The sequence below is a fragment of the Crotalus tigris genome, unplaced genomic scaffold (genome assembly GCF_016545835.1).
Source record: "Crotalus tigris isolate CLP2741 ecotype Arizona unplaced genomic scaffold, ASM1654583v1 scf7180000017585.4430047, whole genome shotgun sequence".
In the NCBI taxonomy this organism is placed as follows: domain Eukaryota; kingdom Metazoa; phylum Chordata; class Lepidosauria; order Squamata; family Viperidae; genus Crotalus; species Crotalus tigris.
The window spans coordinates 793539-812128 of record NW_024096493.1 but is presented as its reverse complement, the minus strand read 5'-3'; positions in this window follow the sequence as shown (position 1 = coordinate 812128).

The following is an 18590-nucleotide window of genomic DNA, read 5'->3' as shown; positions in this document are numbered from 1 at the left end:
TGGGACCTTTTTTTTTGGGATGTTATGGGTTAATACCATTTGAAAAAAAAATGTGATCTCTTCCTCCATCTAGCTATATGATAGTTCATGATTAGAAGGCATGTCCTCATCTGAGTTAGGAATTAAATTTCCACCCAAAATCATTGTAAGAGGAAACTTAAGCATCCAATTCCTTTTGTTTCCCATCTTTAAGTAATGGTAAAAGGATATTTGCTATCATTTTGGAAAAAAAAATTAAAATGCTAGGCCTGTTGATAGCCATGGCTGGCTTTTAAAAAATAAAAGTTTATTTTCCTGTGCTTTCTGGAACAATTATTTATTCACACCTCCACGCACTCCTGCAATTCACTCCTATGGGTGAAAAATAAAGAGGGAAAATAAATGCAGAATTGGCAAACCTTATTCCTGCTATTCTTCATATAGGATCTTTCCCCAGTTATGAGCTATATCTGGACATGTTTTCCATCTATGTTTGAATTGGCAAAATAACATATTGGCATAAAATGGGTTGTTGCCATTGCCATTGCTTGTTGCCAAAGGGGGCTCTCCTGATTTTACCTGTGGAGTGTGTGCTAAGACAATAATTGGTAAAAAAAAAAAATCCTCTGGCTTTGCTGCCCTCTCATTTTCTGATTTTCACCAATCGGCATGGAGCCATCCACCACTCATACAAGGATGGGGTGGAGTTTAGAAAGGTGCCACATTTAACAAATGGCTGACTTGCTTGTTCTGCTTTATTTTGTGTGTCAAAAGGGAATTTGCACCAGTCATAGCAGAGGTAGAGAGTTAACAAACCACAAAACCTATCCTTTTCACCCTACTAGCTGGCAAGGTCATTGGAGATCTTTTTTTGTTCAGCCATCATTTAAAGCTCCCATGCCATCTTTCTTACTTAAACAGCTGTCAATGGGCTTCAGAACTGTGTCCCCCATATTCCCCCTTAAGTTGAAAATACCAGATGGCAGCCAAAGAGAATAGCAGGAGCCAAAGCACCCTGAAGTTATTCAACAAAGCACCTGAAGGCAGGACAAGAAGCAATGGATGGAAATTAATTAAGGAGAGAACCAACCTAGAACTAAGAAGAAATTTCCTGACAGTTAGAACAATTAACCAGTGGAACAACCTGCCTGCAGAAGTTGTGAATACTCCAACACTGGAAGTTTTTAAGAAGAGATTGGACAGCCATTTGTCTGAAATGGTATAGGGCAGTGGTTCTCAACCTTTTTAATGCCGTGACCTCCAACCGGTCGTAAGTCGAGAACTACTCAACCGGTCGTAAGTCGAGGACTACTCAACTGGTGCAGCACCGTTTGCAGAATGGTGGGCTCAGCAGGGCAGAGACAGCCTGGACAATTCCTATTGGCTTTTGAAAGCCAATAGAATTAGACTCTATTCAAGAGACTCTATTCTATTGGCTTTCAAGAGCCAATAGAATAAAAGGGAGTAGCACAGCTAAGGAAAAGGGGAAAAAATGGCAGACTGCGTTGTTTGGTGACCCCCGTGAAATGGTCGTTCGACCCCAAATGGGGTCCCGACCCACAGGTTGAGAACCACTGGTATATGGTTTCCTGCCTCAACAGGGGTTGGACTAGAAGACCCCCAAGGTGCCTTCCAACTCTATTATTGTTATGTTATTATTATTGTTAAGTGATCAAAAGATGCTGGGCTGTCTCCTATCCTATCCTATCCTATCCTATCCCATATCCTTCAAACAGCTGTGGATTTGTGCCAACCTTAAAATATTGTATTAAGGATAATTTAAATTTCATTCATGGGCTAAGGACAATATAATAATACTTTAATGAGAGCCTATTAGAATAAGGGCATGTTTGCACCTTGGTTAGATTCAAATGAGAACAGACCCAGAATGGCCTGCAACTTCAAAGAAGTAGGCAAAATGTACCTGTTATAGACCACAGATGTGGGAATTACCAACTTTGCACATAGCCATAAAGGTAGTAGAATAACTATGGGTCTCCTGCTGGTTTCTGCATTAATGGAAGAACAAACAGGGTACATTATGGGGACAGTTGCCAAATCTGTCCTGTATCTTTCAGTATCTCCATAGTGATGCAATGGTTAGAATGCAGTACTGCAGGCAAACTCTGCCCTGTCAGGTGTTCGATTCTGACTGACTCAAGGTTGACTCAGGCTTCCACCCTCCCTAGATGGGTGAAATGAAGACCCAGATTGTTGGGGGCAACATGATGACTCTGTAAATTGCTTAGAGAGGGCTATAAAGCACTATGAAGCAGTCTATAAGTCAAAGTGCTATTTCTATTGCTATCTCTGCAAAATGTGCCATCTATTCTTTATAATGTTAGATTATTTGTTTTGAGCTGTATTTTGTATTCACAGAGTTTCCTACACATTATTGATGGAGTATTTTGTTTTTTTTTTTTCCTAAGAAAAAGAAACTTTCTGGCAAGATTATATTTTAAGTCCTGACATAGGACACTGTTCATTTAATTTATTTATTGAACTTGCAATGGTCTCAATTTAAAATAGCTTAAAGCCTCCTTGAATCAATGAGCCCTCGGTAGCCACAGGTGTCACAGTCTTCTGAAGCTCATTTTGGTCCAAATGTTAATGATTCCTGATAATGATACACCTAAAGCAAGTACAAACTCCAGGTTTTTTTTCTCCATTTCACCCTATTGGTGTTTTATCTGAACATAGCCAAATGTAGGGACATACATTAGACAGAAAGTTAATAGCAATAAAGAGATATAACATTTCTCCAAGAACTGAAAACTCAGATTTATCAGACTTGGTTACTTTTGCAATAAACCAAAACTCATATAGATCACAGTGTTCCCTAGAGCATTTGAAAAATTCACCCCATGCATGAATAGATGAAATACATATAATTTCATCAAGGATCATTAAGAAGATGGGTAACTAATTTCTGAATGGTTAGCTAGACTCAGGACCTAATAGGCACAGAGGTTTGTTCATAACTGGGTAAACAACAGGATTGGATTTCACGTATCTTCACCATTCCATAAAATGGAAAATAAGGGTATTCAATGAGTTTATAATCAAAAGGCAATATATAAAATTAGCTACTAATTGTCTTTCTTGAATTTTTTGTTCTGGAGTTGGAGTTTAGGAATTCAAACAATGAAGTTTCCCAGATTTGGGATTTTAGGATAGCGGTTTTGTACATCCCAATCTAGGAGAGGATCTGACTTTGTATGTGTTTGGTAAGAAGGGATCTATTTGTCTCATTAGTCTAGTTTTCAAGCTATATTTGAAGCCATCTGGAATTGTTGCTTCAATTCAACAGTTCTTCAACTAACTCAACCACTGAAGCACATTAGCAAATCAATGAAGGAAATGGTTTCAGACTACACATTGTATCTGATGGTTGTGAAGAGCCTTGTGAGTTTCAATTGTTCAGCTTTCTACTTCTTGTTCTTAAAGGCAAGGGTTAACTTTGTTTTATCTTGTGTAAACAGAGCACTTGCACACTGATCCTGTCAACACAACCTGGAATTCATTGTGGCTCTTAGAAATCTAAAAAGGGGGTCAAGGGGAACTTTGTTTTTAAATTCTGCACAACTGGGGCAAACGTGAAGTCTCTTGCAATGAATGGATGGATGGATGGATGGATGGATGGATGGATGGATGGATGGATGGATGGATGCCAGAATAATGCTCAACTGTTTACTGCTGTAAACATAAGGGCAGGTTGGTAAGACTAACAAGGTAAGTTCTTATATGCCAGTGTTTTTTACCTGTCTGTCTCTATGGCATTGTGGTTCTCCAGGTCTGCTTCAGTTCCCTCTGCAGACTCACACAGATTTGATCTCCAACCTATAATCCTGAACACTCTGTTGTGCCAGGGATGTAGGGTATTTCCAGAAGGGGCCAAACTTGCCAATTAGTTATTGACAATTCTCCTGGTATCCCAAAAAAAAAAAAACAAGTGATCAAACTAGGCAGCAAACATAACACATATCTGAAAGAAGAAGCCAAAGCTCTTTCTTCAATATCACATCAAACCTAATGCTCAGCAAAGTGTGTGGAAAAGTAACATGGCTGTTTTTTTGTTTTTGTTTTGATATATATATATATTTAATTGGTGCTGGAAATTCATTTACAACAGTCAGATTCACTTTTTAAAAGAATATGTTCTTGAAAGAGATCCCAACTGTTGCTTTGTGCTTCTTCCCATTTTGAGTACAAAAAAAGGGGGGGGGCTTCTTTGACCTTGTATGATATCGATATCGATTTTTGCTTGTTTTCATTTTGTACCAAATTCCTGGTGGATTAGATCTTAGTCCTTGGAACATATTCTTCCCTCTCCTCTTCCTTTTTCCTCCTTCCAGTTGCACTGTTCATCCAGTGTCTCTATAGGTGCTTTTTCATATAATTTGGAGCTGTTGTGTTATCCTTTATTTATTATTGCCACCTCTGCCTTGAAAGAATTATAGGGTGGGGAAGGGAAGTATTTCCAAAATGTATTCTCTAGCAGATTTGCACCTGAAACTTGGAAGGGTTAATGTCATCTAAATGATCTACTGTCTCTTCTATTTTTATCCCTTTCTGTCAAAAAATAAAGCGGTTTGTATATTTGGAAGTTTCTGTCAGGACATCTTCAGCTTATTCCACTTCGTTGGCATCCTGCCATAAAAGGCAGGTTGGGAGAAGAAATTGGGGAAGTAAAGGGGGGAATGACAGGGTGACAGGAACCAAAAGTGTCAATCTGGAACAGACCAGCTGATCAAGAATGGGGCTATGAGAACAGAATGTGAAACTCCACCAAAGAAGTGTCAAACCTCAGAGCTGTTCTCAAAACAAGTAATCTGAATATCATTAGACATTGACAGACTGGTCAAGTGAGGGAGGACCTGGCAAGAGGGAAAACTGCAGGCTTGCGCAGAAACATTCAGATCCAGTTTTGCTTATGCTGTAATCACTTGAATTTAGTAAAAATGAACCTTTTACTTCACCAATGGAACCGAGGGTTTTTCTTTCCTAAGAACCCAACTCAGGACACTCCTAACAGTTTCTCCAAAAGAAAATATAGACAATTAAAAAAAATTAAAAAATGTCCAAATTTGAATTTTTCAGGTATTAATCTCAAATCCTATCAGGGTTGATTCAAACAGACCTACACATAAACATCATATTTTATTTAGGTTGAAGTAGTTCCAGAAAAAGTAGTGGGATAAGCCTTTTCATAATATAGTTCTGGGCCCGTGGCTACTTTTAAATTAAAATAAAAGTATTGGGAAAGAACCTAATTCAAGGCTGGGTCAAGCACTTTGTATGCAGTCAGTCTCAGGGTCTTTTCTGAAACCATTGAAAAATACAACCTGTCAGTGCAATCACAATAGTGCTACTCCTCCATTGTTTCTCTAATCACCGTGTATTTGAGGAAAGTATCAATTTTCTGAAGTTTTTATGGAGCATATTCCTTTAAAAAGTAAATCTGACTAGTCTAATCCCAACCCTCATCTCCAGTGTTATTCTGCGCTTCTTCAGATTTTGAGCAAAAAAGGCCTTCTTTGACCTTTTACAATGTAGATATCAATTTTTGCTTGTTTTCATTTTGTACCAAATTCCCAGTGGATTAGATCTTAGTCTGTTCTTTTTTCCTCCTTCCCAAACAGAGGTCTACAAGGAGAAAAGCAGAACATGTGACTTGCAAGGATGTGTAATATCTGACAGTAAGTATACAAGAGATCATATATGAGCTATTAAATGTAATCATTTTTTTAAAAAAAGCATCATTGATATGTCTTAGTTTCATTTTGGTAGAACACATTCATTAAAAAAACATTTTGAATTAAGACACTGGTGTGTATTTAACTTAATTAAATATTTAATCAAATGTCATCCTGATATTATTTCTGCTCCTACAAATTTCCATAACTCTCTTGTAGATTTTGCCTATTTTATTACTTCTGTTGACTTTCGGGAAGTTTAAGACTGTTATAAAATTTCAGTCTGTCTGATGGGACCTTCCAAGACAAGTTTCCATTTATAAGCTGAAATAAATAAAAGTAGCATTTTTTTTACAAGCTCTTTTACTGTTATGCATGTATCATTATCTATGTGAGCTATATGCTACAGAAAATGCCCTCTAAAATGTCCTTCCTTCCCTCGTGGAAGTCATTCTGTAGGTAGCCTCTCTTATTTAAATGTTCTGTGAACTGTATCACCTGCTCACTTTTTTCATGCACTAAATAATAATTTGCATGTAGAGATTTGAGAGCTACATAGTGCAATCTTTGTTCAAAACTTCAGGAGGTTTAGTAATTAAAACCACTGAGTTCCAATTAGTTATCAATAGGTAACAATAGAAATCAGCCTGAGACCCACAGTCTTGAAAATACATTCAGTCCTTCAGTTAAGAACATCTGACTTGAGGGCAACTCATTCTTACAAATGGCTGTCCATTACTAAAAATGGTAAATGGCATTCCGCTTCCTTGAGCCAATGAATTGCTGAAGCCGCACAATGTTTTCATGAACAATTGAAGTCACACATTTGTAATATACAGCAGGAGCGGCCAATTAATTTCCCCAATAGGCCACATGAGAAACTGGGATTATTGTGGAGGGCTGATCCATAGGGCTATAAAGATACATAGGCATGTATGCATGCACATATGCAAATTGAAAAAATAGCATCAATGCAAAATAAAAGCAATGTAATTGTTTTGCGTGCAAGGCATACATTTATTTAATTTGATTTCTAATTTCTGATTGATCTCACACAGGTGGACAGGCACATCCAAATGACTGTATGTGGCTTGGTGGCCATAAAATGCCCAAGTCTGAAATTCAGAACAGAACAGAATAACAGAGTTGGAAGGGACCTTTGAAGGTCTTCTAGTCCAACCCCCTGCTCAAGCATGAGACTCTATACCATTTCAGACAAGTGGCTTTCCAGTCTCTTCTTAAAAGCCTCCAGTGATAAAGCATCCACAACTTCTAAAGGAAAGCTGTTTCACTGATTAATGATTCTCCTTAGTTCTAGGTTGCTTCTTTCCTTGATTAGTTTCCATCCATTGTTTCTTGTCTTGCCTTCTAGTGCTTTGGAAAATAGGTTGCCCCCCTCTTCTTTGTGATGGCCCCTGAAATATTGGAATATTGCTATTATGTCACCCCCTAGTCCTTCTTTTCACTAGACTAGCCATATTCAATTTCTGAAACTGTTTTCATATGCTTTAGCTTCCACGCCTCTAATCACCTTTGTTGCTCTTCTCGGCACTCTTTCCAAAATCTCAACATCTTTTTTATAATGTGGTGATCAAAACTGGATGCAGTATTCCAGATGTGTTCTTACTAGGGTTTTATAAAGCAGTACTAATACTTCACGTGATCTTGATGTTATCCCTCTGTTAATGCATCCTAGGATTGCGTTGGCTTTTTTGGCTGCCCCCGCACACTGCTGACTAATATTTGAGTGATTGTCCACTAGGACTCCAAGATCTCTTTTGCAATTACTGCCACTGAGCCAGGCTTTATCTAATCTGTACCTGTACATTTGGGGTTTTTTACCTTATTTATTTATTTATTTATTTACAAATATTTATATGCCGCCCAATCCCAAAGGACTCAGGGCGGCGTGCAAAGTTAAAAACAGTCATAAAACAATAAAATAATCCAGTCATACCACGAGTCCGATCATATCCCGGCCCCCCGGGGACATCAGCCCCAGGCCTGCCAGAACAGGAGAGTTTTAATGGCTTTCTTAAAGGCCGGCAGGGTGGGAGTAGTTCGAACCTCGGGGGGAAATTGATTCCACCTTACTTTTCTCTACATTAAATTTCATTTTAGCAAATAAAGGCAGCTTGTTCACAAGGATAAGTTCCAATTTACATGCAACTTAATTTGACTTAAAAACAGATTTAGGAATGGATCTTGTTCTTAATCCAGGGAACTGTAATAGATCCCTTTATTTCCCAAAGTTAAACTGGATTTAGTTCCCATTGGGATGGATGATTCCCTAGCACTAACATATTTCATCCAAGGGGTGAAGGTCATCCTAGCTGCCCAGATAAATCAAGCAGGCACTTATCAATTGGTCAGATTATCACTTTTAAGACAATGGCAAAGGCATCATTTCACATTGTACAGGAGAAAAAAAAGGTAAACCACTACTGTATTTCACTAAGAAAACCAAATGAACAGAAAAAAATAAAACAATTGACTTTATAGTGCCAGATGATGGGCTCTCAGATAGGATGGCACTTAATGTGCTACTGAGGAAGAGCGAAGGATCTTTGAGAATACTAATGGATTGACATCTAATTGCTGATGTTGCCATGCAGGAAAAGGAAATCAAAAGATAAAAAGACAGAACTGTATGGGAACATGAAGCAACTTAAGAAGTATCAATATGGAAACGCTCAACATACAGTGAAAGATAAAACAAATCAATGACACCTTGGTATCTCAAGAATCAGTAAACTGAAATGGACCGGAATTGGACACATACAAACAGAAGATCAGACTTTTTACTACTCAGGATATGAAAGATAGAAAAAATGGTGTTGCTTTCATAATCAGGCAGGATGTAACAAAGGTAATACTTGGGTGCAATGCAGTCAATGACCAAATCGTATCAATTAGACATTGCAAACAATATTTTAATATAATGGCTATTCAAGTTAATGCTCCAATCACTGATAAAAAGGAGATTGACAACATTTTATTATGAAGTTCAATGTGAAGTCCACCGAACATGCCAGCAAGATGTGCTGCTTGGGCTTGGAGCCTGTCAACAGTGAAAACAATAAAGAGAAAAACAGAAGTTGGTTTGGATGAAACAGTAATTAAGCAGGAGGATGAGTTATCAGTTTTTGATTACTGCATTGCTTTCACAGTTCAAACAAAGAAAACATTATATAAATGGACAGTACCAGATGGAATACATAGAAATCAAATCAACTGTATTATCCTTACAAAGACATGGAATATGCCAATTATAATAGCAAAGAAGCTGAAAAAGGCTAGCTGTGGAACAGATCCCAAACTATCCATGTTCCTGTTCAAAATAAAGCTAAAGCCCAAGAACTCAATCAATTTCCATGATATGATCTTAAGCATATACTGTATGTACCCACCATTCTCAAAGAGAATAGCAGGAAATGCTTTGAAGTTGACAAAGCTGAACAATCCCAAAAATAAGTCAATATGTGGTTCACTGATTATAGAAAGTCCTTCAACTGTGTTGACCATGTCAGGCTGTGGAATGGCTTTCAGAAAATGGGAATTCCAAAACATTTCATTATCCTTATGTAAAATCTATGCACATCAGCAAGTATTGCAGGCCCAATTGCAAAAGAAAGCTCAGGACTATATTGGTTGGAAACATGCAGAAGAGGCCTTCACCTGCAGTGAATAGACAATGATTAAAATGTTGTTGATGTTGTTGTTGTTAATAATAATAATAATAATAATAATAATAATAATAATAATAATATTGGAAGGGCCCTTGAAGGTTATCTAATCCAACCCCCTGCTCAGGCAGGAAACCCTATATCATTTCAGACAAATGGCTGTCCAGTCTCTTCTTAAAAACTTCCAGTGTTGGAGCATTCACCGCTTCTGGATGCAGGTTGTTCCATTGATATTGTTTTAACTGTCAGGAAATTTCTCCTTAGTTCTAGTTTGCTTCTCTCCTTGCTTAGTTTCCATCCATCACCTCTTGTCTTGCCTTCAGGTGCTTTGGAGAATAGCTTGACTCTCTCTTCTTTGTGGCAACCCCTGAGATATTGGAACACGGCTATCATGTCACCTCTCGTCCTTCTCTTCATTAAACTAGACATACCCAATTCCAGCAACCATTCCTTATATGTTTTAGCCTCCAGTCCCCTAATCATCTTTGTTGCTCTTCTCTGTGCTCTTTCTGGAGTCTCAACATCTTTTTTACATCGTGGTGACCAAAACTGGATGCAGTATTCCAAGTGTAGCCTTACCAAGGCATTGTAAAGTGGTATTAACACTTCATGTAATCTTGATTCTATCCCTCTGTTAAAGCAGCCTAGCACTGTGTTGGCTTTTTTGGCAGCTGCAGCACATTGCTGGCTCATATTTAAGTGATTGTCCACTAGGACTCCAAGATTCCTTTCACAGTTACTACTATTGAGTAAGGTACCACCTATACTATACCTATGCATTTGGTTTTTCTTGCCTAAATGTAGAACCTTACTTTTTTCACCACTGAATTTTATTTTGTTAGATAGTGCCCAAAGTTCAAGTCTGTCAAGATCCTCCTGTATCTCCTGGATGATGATGATGATGAGGATGATGATTTTGTGTCCTGGACCTGCTGAGGCAAGTCAGCAGGCCCAGAAGTGTTGCAAATGGTCCCGGGCAACCTAAAAGCTGCCCAGGACCAGACTGGTTGGCGCTGGTCTTGCGCGCAGGTGCAAGGCATGAAAAAAGGGGACTTGTGATTGGATGTTTTGGGAAAGGCCTGCGAGCATGTTGGTTTGCTGAGTGGTACAGTGGAAAGAATAAAGAAGAACTTGATTAACAATGGGTGTGTGTCGCTTCAATGCCGTGAACCCCAATACATAAAAGTGGCGACGAGGGTGGGATTGCTGCAAAGAAGAAGACAACCCAACCTAGCCTCCAAAAAAGGAGCTGGAAGCCGGGAAGTCAGCGCCCAGATCTGCACTCACCTGCCAGTACGCAAATGCTGGAGGTGGGTTTGGCAAACAGGCCTCTTCTCAGCCTGAGTTGCAGTGAGGCTAAAAGAAGCTAGCAATGTCGAAAATCGTCCGGTTGTCAGAAAACGACGTGTCTCACCTGGAGCGTTGGAACTCTTACGTGGCCCGGGTGGAAACTACTTGCGAGTTAACCAGGTTTGAGAAGACGGCTTGAAGGCAGCAACACTGCTGTGCGTCTGCGGTCAGGACACTTTTGATGTGGCCAAAAAATTAGTAGCTCCTGTGCCACTTGAGTCTGTAATGTACACAGACTTGAAGAATATGTTGAAGGACCATTTTCATCCAAAGCTATCTGTGATTGCGTGGAGGCACGCTTTTGAGCAGAAGGACCAGAAGACTGGTAAGTCTGCTGCGGAATTCATCGCTGCCTTGAGATAAGCTGCCAGGCCTTGTGAATTCAAGGACCTGGAAGAACGTTTACGAGACTGTTTTGTCTGCGGCCTTAGAAGTAGAGAGCTGCAACAAAAGATCTTTGCTAAAGCTGAAGTCACATTCCAAGATGTCTTACGCAAAGTTGCAGCTGAAGAAGCAGCAGGCGGCGCTGTGAAGGCCTTGCAACTTGCCAGAAGCGCTACAACAGTCACGTCCATCCATCAAGAGGTCGCTCAAGAAGTGCAGGACCTGGATCCAGAAGAAAAGGTGGACAGACTTCACTAGCCCGCAGCACAAAGGCTGCGAGAGAAGCCAGTCAAGACCCCGGCAGCCCTCCAGTGTCTCGGATGTGGAGGACGCCACAAGCGCTCAGACTTGCCGGTTCCGCTCTGCCATTTGTTGGGCATGTGGTAGGCAAGGCCACATTGCCATTGTCTGTTTGGGTCGCCATCAGGTGCAACTTGGGAAGAATTCCTTCAGAAAGGTATCAGGGTCCCCAGCTAACACAGGATGGGTTTCTGCGCATCACGCAGAAGCATTTTGCAGACAGGGACACACAAGCCCCTTAAGAAGAAGCTTTGCATTAATGTGAAGCTACAAGGGGTTCCCTTATCGAAGGAGCTGGACACTGGGTCCGCTCTATCGATCATTTCATACAATACCTTTTAAAGGATTTGCAGTAGTAGTGGCTTTAGAGTCAAACTCAGGCCATCGAACTTAATCCTCATGGATTTTCAAAATTCAAGGATTAAAGTACTTGGAGAAGCTATCCTCAAAGTGCAGCATAAGGATTTTCAGGGTCTTTTAGATGTGGTGGTTGTTGTTGATGAGCGTACGAGTCTAATTGGACTTGAGTGGTTTGAGGCCTTAGGAATCCAAGTAACGGGCATAAATAGTCTGCAATCTACAGGCATTGCAGAAGTCTGCAACGAGTTTGCAGATGTGTTTAGCTCTGAGCTTGGGTCTTACAAGGGGCCTCCCATTTCCTTGTGTTTAAACCCAGCCATCACACCTGTTAGAATTAAACCAAGGAGGGTGCCATTCACCTTAAAGGGCAAAATTGATGCAGAGCTGGTCAAGCTGCTCCAGCAGGGCATCTTGGCACCGGTGGACTCAAGTCCATGGGAAACCCCCATTGTGATGCCTTTAAAGGTAAGTCCAAATTTGTGCAGACTACAAATGCACCCTGAATACTGCTTTGCAACAACACGCATACCCTGTACCGGTAGTGAGTCATATTCCGGCCTCTCTCAAAGGGGGAAAGCTGTTTGCAAAACTTGATTTAGCACAGGCCTATCAACAGTTACCTGTTGACGAAGCAACTGCAGAGGCCCAAATGATAAAGACCCATAGGGGCGCTTTTAAGGTGAAGAGGTTACAATTTGGGGTGAATGTTGCTCCTGGTATATTCCAGAGCATCATGGAGTGCATGCTCAGGGGAATACCTGAGGTTTACCCCTAGTTTGATGTCGTCCTCATTGCAGGGGAGTCATCACAAAATTTGTCAGAGAGGTTAACGGCTGTATTATTGAGGTTCCGCCAAGTGGGCCTCAAATTGAAAAAAAACAAATGCAAGATTGGAGTCACTTCCACAGAATTTTTAGGATTTAGAATAGATGCCCAAGGCATCCACCCAGCAGAATCTAAACTGAAGGCCATTCAGGAGGCCCCAAGTCCCAAGTCTAAAAGTGAGCTTCAGGCTTTCTTGGGGCTCCTCAATTTCTATCATGCATTTCTGCCCCATAAGGCTGCAGTGGCTGAGTTGTTACACCGGCTCTTAGATAAGCAAGCTCCTTGGCAGTGGACTAAGGCCCATGACAAGAGTTTTAATGAAGTCAAGGCCTTGCTTTCATCAAATGCAGTATTAGCACATTTTAATGAGCAACTGCCTGTGTGCATCGCATGTGAGGCATCCCCTTATGGGGTGGGGGGAGTACTTAGTCACCTGAAGGGTGATGGGACACAAGTCCCTATAGCCTACTATTCAAAGACTTTGTCATCTGCAGAGCATAATTATGCTCAAATTGACAGAGAGGCCTTGGCCATAGTGGCTGGTATAAAGAAATTTCATGATTTCTTATATGGCTGCCACTTCATGGTCTACACAGACCATAAGCCATTACTGGGTTTGTTTACTACTAACAAACAAACCCCACACATCATTTCCCCACGTATGCTGAGGTGGTCCATTTTCCTGTCAGCATATGATTACATGCTTATTCACAAACCTGGGAAAGAAATGGGCCATGCAGATGGCCTCAGTACACTACCTCTCACACAAATAGAGGCAGATCCTGCCCCTGCTGTTCATATTCTCTCTATTCAGGAGCTGCCTGAATCTCCCCTCAATGCTAGGGACATGGCTGCAGAAACTGCCACTGATCACACGCTTACATGAGTGCTGACATGGGTGTTGTCAGGATGGCCTGACATGTGTCCAGATGCTGCGTTTCAAAGCTTCTGGCAAAGAAGGCACAAACTGTCTACATTTAAGGGGTGCCTGTTATGGGGTAGTCATGTAGTTATCCCAGCCTCACTGAGGGGGGGTTTGCCATAGAGGTGGATCTTGACTCTGGCACCCCAGCCACACATACGGGGGACTGGAATTACTGGGGCACTGCTGCAATGCAGGCCACATCCGAGGCTGGTCGTGGGCTGGAGGGACAATGTTCCCAAGAGCAGTCCATGGTGGAATGGGAGAACTCCACTCCACCATTGGGCTTGGGGATTTCCTCCCCTCCAAGGGAACCTGGTGGGATTTCAGAGGATCCAGCCAGTCAGCTGCGGCATGGGTCACCTGCCATCCAAAGTCTTGGTCTATTGAGCCCACCAGATGGGTCGGTAGGCCAGGCACCATTAAGTAGAAGTCCTAGTCTGCCTAGCCGGGCAGGTGAGCTGACAGACCAGGCACCCCCCCTGACCTTGCGTAGGTTGCAAAGGGCTAAAGCCCCTCCCAAACATCTGGAAGAATATGTGAGGTTCCTGTCATTACAAAGGGAACTTTGCTAGTCTGTGAAGGATGGTGTTGACCAACACCTGGTATAGCGTAATATATACCAATTATGATTTTGGAGAGCGTTTTGTTTAAAGTTAACCTCATTATTTATAAAAAGTATTTTGCTTGTGTGCTAGGCAAAGAAATTCCACTTTTTCTGGCTAGGGAAAAATATATATCTGTGTGTAGAGCTGTGTGTTTCATCCAGGGAGGAGGGTTGTTGTGTCCTGGGCCTGCTGAGGCAAATCAGCAGGCCCAGAAGTGTTGCAAATGGTCCTGGGCAACCTAAAAGCTTCCCGGGACCAAACTGGTTGGCGCCGGTCTTGCATAGAGGCGCAAGGCATGAAAAAAGGGGACTTGTGATTGGATGTTTTGGGAAACTATAAAAGGCCTGTGAGCCTGTTGGTTTGCTGAGTGGTACAGTGGAAAGAATAAAGAAGAACTTGGTTAACAATGTGTATGTGTCATTTCAATGCCGCGAACCCCAATACATAAAAATGATGATGATGATGATGATGATAAAAACAGGCTGGCTCCAGATTGGCAAAGTAATGAAGTGAGAATGCATGCTCTCTCCTGGATTGAAAGAACCTAAGCATTGTGTCAGGCTCTAAAGAAACATATTCTGTTTCAGTCATTGTTGTTTCTTAGCTTGCCCTCAGATGCAGGGAGAAGGAGGGATGTTTGGAGCGCTTAGCACACCTGTAAATAGTCCAGTCTGGAAACCAAGGTCATTGCAGAAACTGTTGACTGGGAACTGAAGATTTTTCTCTTAACAAATGTCTGACACTTAATTGGGGAGTGTGACCTGCACTGTCAGAGGGGAAGGAGGTTCTACTCTTTTAATTTACTGTTTTGGTGCCCTTTTGCCAGAGCTGGTTTTCTATTCATCAGTGCCAATATACTGTACTCAATAAAGTTTTGCATTAGAGATTGGAATGTCTCAGCTGTGCTTACTTCATTGGGATCATCGGGCGGATGCTTGACACATTGTTTTGAAATTGGAAGAGGCAACCCAATAACCTGTGAACAAATCAGTGCAGAGTTCTACTTTGAGATACAAATGATCAGGCTCAAATTATCATATTTTGTACAGATTATGAGATGGCTATGCTCTCTGGAGAGGTTTATAATTCTGTGAAAGGTGAAAGAAAAGAGAAGAGGGTGACCAGCAGCCAGGGGACAGATTCAGTTATAGCAGTGATCAATGCACTATTGGAACAGCTGAAGTTCAGGTTAGAGACAGATCATCCTTGAGAAGGCAGTCAATGTGCTTGCTAGAAATCAACTGACTTGTTGGCCTATAATCAAAATAATCAAAATTAGAAAAATACTTGGTAGAATTGAGCCTTTTTAAACAACAATGACAACAACAACAGAGTTGGAAGGGACCTTGGAGGTCTTCTAATCCAACCCCCTCCTCAGGCAGGAAATCCTATACCATTTCGGACAAATGGCTGTCCAGAGTCTTCCTAAAAACTTCCAGTGTTGGAGCATTCACAACTTCTGGAGGCAAGTTGTTCCACCGATTAATTGTTCTAATTGTCAGGAAATTTCTTCTTATTCTAGATTGGTTCTCTCCTTGATTAGTTTCCATCCATTGCTTCTTGTCCTGCCTTCAGGCGCTTTGGAGACTAGGTTGACTCCCTCTTCCTTTAGATATTGGAACAGTCCTTTAGATGATGATGATGATGATGATAACAATAACAACAACAACAATAATAATAATGTTGGAAGGGACCTTGGAGGTCATCTAGTCCAACCCCCTGCTCAGGCAGAAAACTCTATACCATTTCGGACAAATGGCTGTCCAGTCTCTTCTTAAAAACTTCCAGTGTTGGCGCATTCACTGCTTCTGGAGGCAGGTTGTTCCACTGGTTAATTGTTCTAACTGTCAGGAAGTTTCTCCTTAGTTCTAGGTTGCTTCTCTCTTTGGTTAGTTTCCACCCGTTGCTCCTTGTCCTGCCTTCAGGTGCCTTGGAAAATAGCTTGACTCCCTCTTCTTTGTGGCAGCCCCTGAGATATTGAAACACTGTTATCAAGTCAGATTTTCTTTTCATTAAACTAGACCTTCTTAACACTTATGATGTTACTGACTGTTCGTATTTGATCCATTTCAAGAAAAAGCAGTACTGAATATTTGTTCATAAGGCTCTCATTTTCAGATATGGACTAAAACCTCTTCCTAGACCTTGAAGTTAAAAATATAAGTCATTTACCACACATAAAAGGTTTTAAAGAAATATCTAAAATAGATGAATGTGCATCTAAATTTTTTGTGTGCCAATATTTGCACGTGGTTGTGGCTATTGTTGGTTAAATCAAGGGTCATCTGCTTTTTAATGCTTTGCTCTATCCCTTGCACTTAACAAATTTCACATTTTAATTTTGAATGTGTTTTCTTATAAAGAAAAGGTCCTATTCCTTAAGACTAAATTAATGTTTATGAATCATTAAGCTGTTTTATTAGCAAATCATTGTCTCACTCCTTCGTGAATGCCTGATGTTCTCCAGAATCAACATTTGCTTCTCTCTTTGTTGAATGGGAGTTCATGAATCATCTTGTTTTATTTTGTTTTGAAACACATGAATATATTTTAACAAAACACGAAAGTGAGGAAATATTGAAAAGGAAGCTGAAAAAGAAGGGGAAACCGCATTTTTAAAAGGGAACATATTTTAAGATTAGAAACTTTACATAGTTTAATAGTAATATATTGGGGAAACTGTTAATTGTTCCATCTGTTAGTTCATCTTATAGAGCTACCGTTAATATATGCCAATATTCTGGCACTGTAATGAAATCACTTTATAGAAAATGCAGCAATTCAGTAAAGGTAAGTCCCTGGGTATGGGGAAAATATTGTCTCAATGGAGGAAAAGCTTTTAGTAGCAAAATCCCTATCTTAAACATTTGGGCAATGTTTCCTTACGACGAAAAGAAATATAATCTGTTAACAGAGAAGAGTACACATTTACTTTTCTACAGAATGTCAAAATCAAAAGTTTACTTTGTTATCAGGAAACTGGATTTGAGGCTCAAAACGCATTGCTTTGGTAACATCTGGATACAAAGAAGTCCTTTCCTATGGAGTTAAAAGGGTGGGAATAATTTTTAGCATTTTATGCAAATATGAAATTTATACACTGTCTTAGCTGGATTCTGGGCACTTTACAGTATGTAACAATATGCCTTATTTACAGCAATAAATGTATAAAACAATATACTAATGCAATATTGTATAAGAAAACAACACATTTGGTGTTGAGGATCCCCAGTTGGTCCTAAAAGGCCTTCCCCAGAAGTTACCTCATACATCTTTCTGGAAGGCTATGAGTGAGGGGACCATTTTTACCTTGGGGTGAAGGGTGGAATCTCCAACTTTCACAGGAATGCAGCCCCTACAGCAGAGTCCCTAACCTTTTAGGCATCATGGACCAGTTCTGTGGAGAGAGGTTTTTCCAAGGACCAGAGGGTGTGTGGTTTTGTGAGCTGCCTACATCCTGTGGATGGGGGATTTGCTTGTTCGTGCAGACCAGTTGCTGGCATGCTGTGGCCTGGTACTGGTCCATGGACTGGTGGTTGGGGACTCCTTCCCTACAGAGAATGGGAAGGGAAGGGAAGGGAAGGGAAGGGAAGAGAAGAGAAACTCTTTTTTTTCTTCATTTTTACATACAGAATAATCCAGAATGCTTGTGCACTTGCTGACATCTTAGTATTTTAAAATTCATATTTAAAAGACTGACATAAAATGTAAAGGTACAGATGGGCATAACATAAAAATATACATACGTACTAGAAAAAGAGGTATAAACTAGAAGAAGTATGCAGAGAATAGCATATTAAGATTTATAGAATCAGTTTTTAGCTGCATTCTTAAACAATAAGCTGAGCAGAAAGTGTGATTAGTAAGAAGATATGAGACATTCAGAGAAAACAAAAATGAAAAAAAATTATATATACTTTCTCTAGTTTGTCATAAAAGTTAAGGCACCAGGCTAGAAACTGAGAGACCGTGAGTTCTAGTCCTGCCTTAGCCCCAAAGCCATAGGGTAACCTTAAACCAATCACTCTTTCTCAAACCCAGAAAGGAGGCAATAGCAAACCATTCTGAGATCTTGCCAAGAAAACCACAGAATTTGTCCAGGCAATTGCTAGGAGAAAAGACTGCCTCAAAGGAACTAAGCTATGTCATTAATCTACATCCCATGCTTGTATTTTCATTTTCCAATAATAGTCCCTTCTATCTTGAAGACAATCTTATTTGTTACTTGTTGGCAGACTAGAACCCTAATGTCACCAGGAAAGTCACAAAATTTCTCACTGCTCTTACTATCCTATGCAGGAAACTATTAATTTTCTGTTTACATTACCATACAAATTTATTTTGTTATTCCATGTTTCTTTCATTGCATGTAGGTCTTATCCCCTATCAAATTTTATTTGTCCCTGACCAATATTATACTCACTTACACAAAGACAAAGTCATGCCCCTATGTGTTCACTTAATAATAGACTACTTAGTA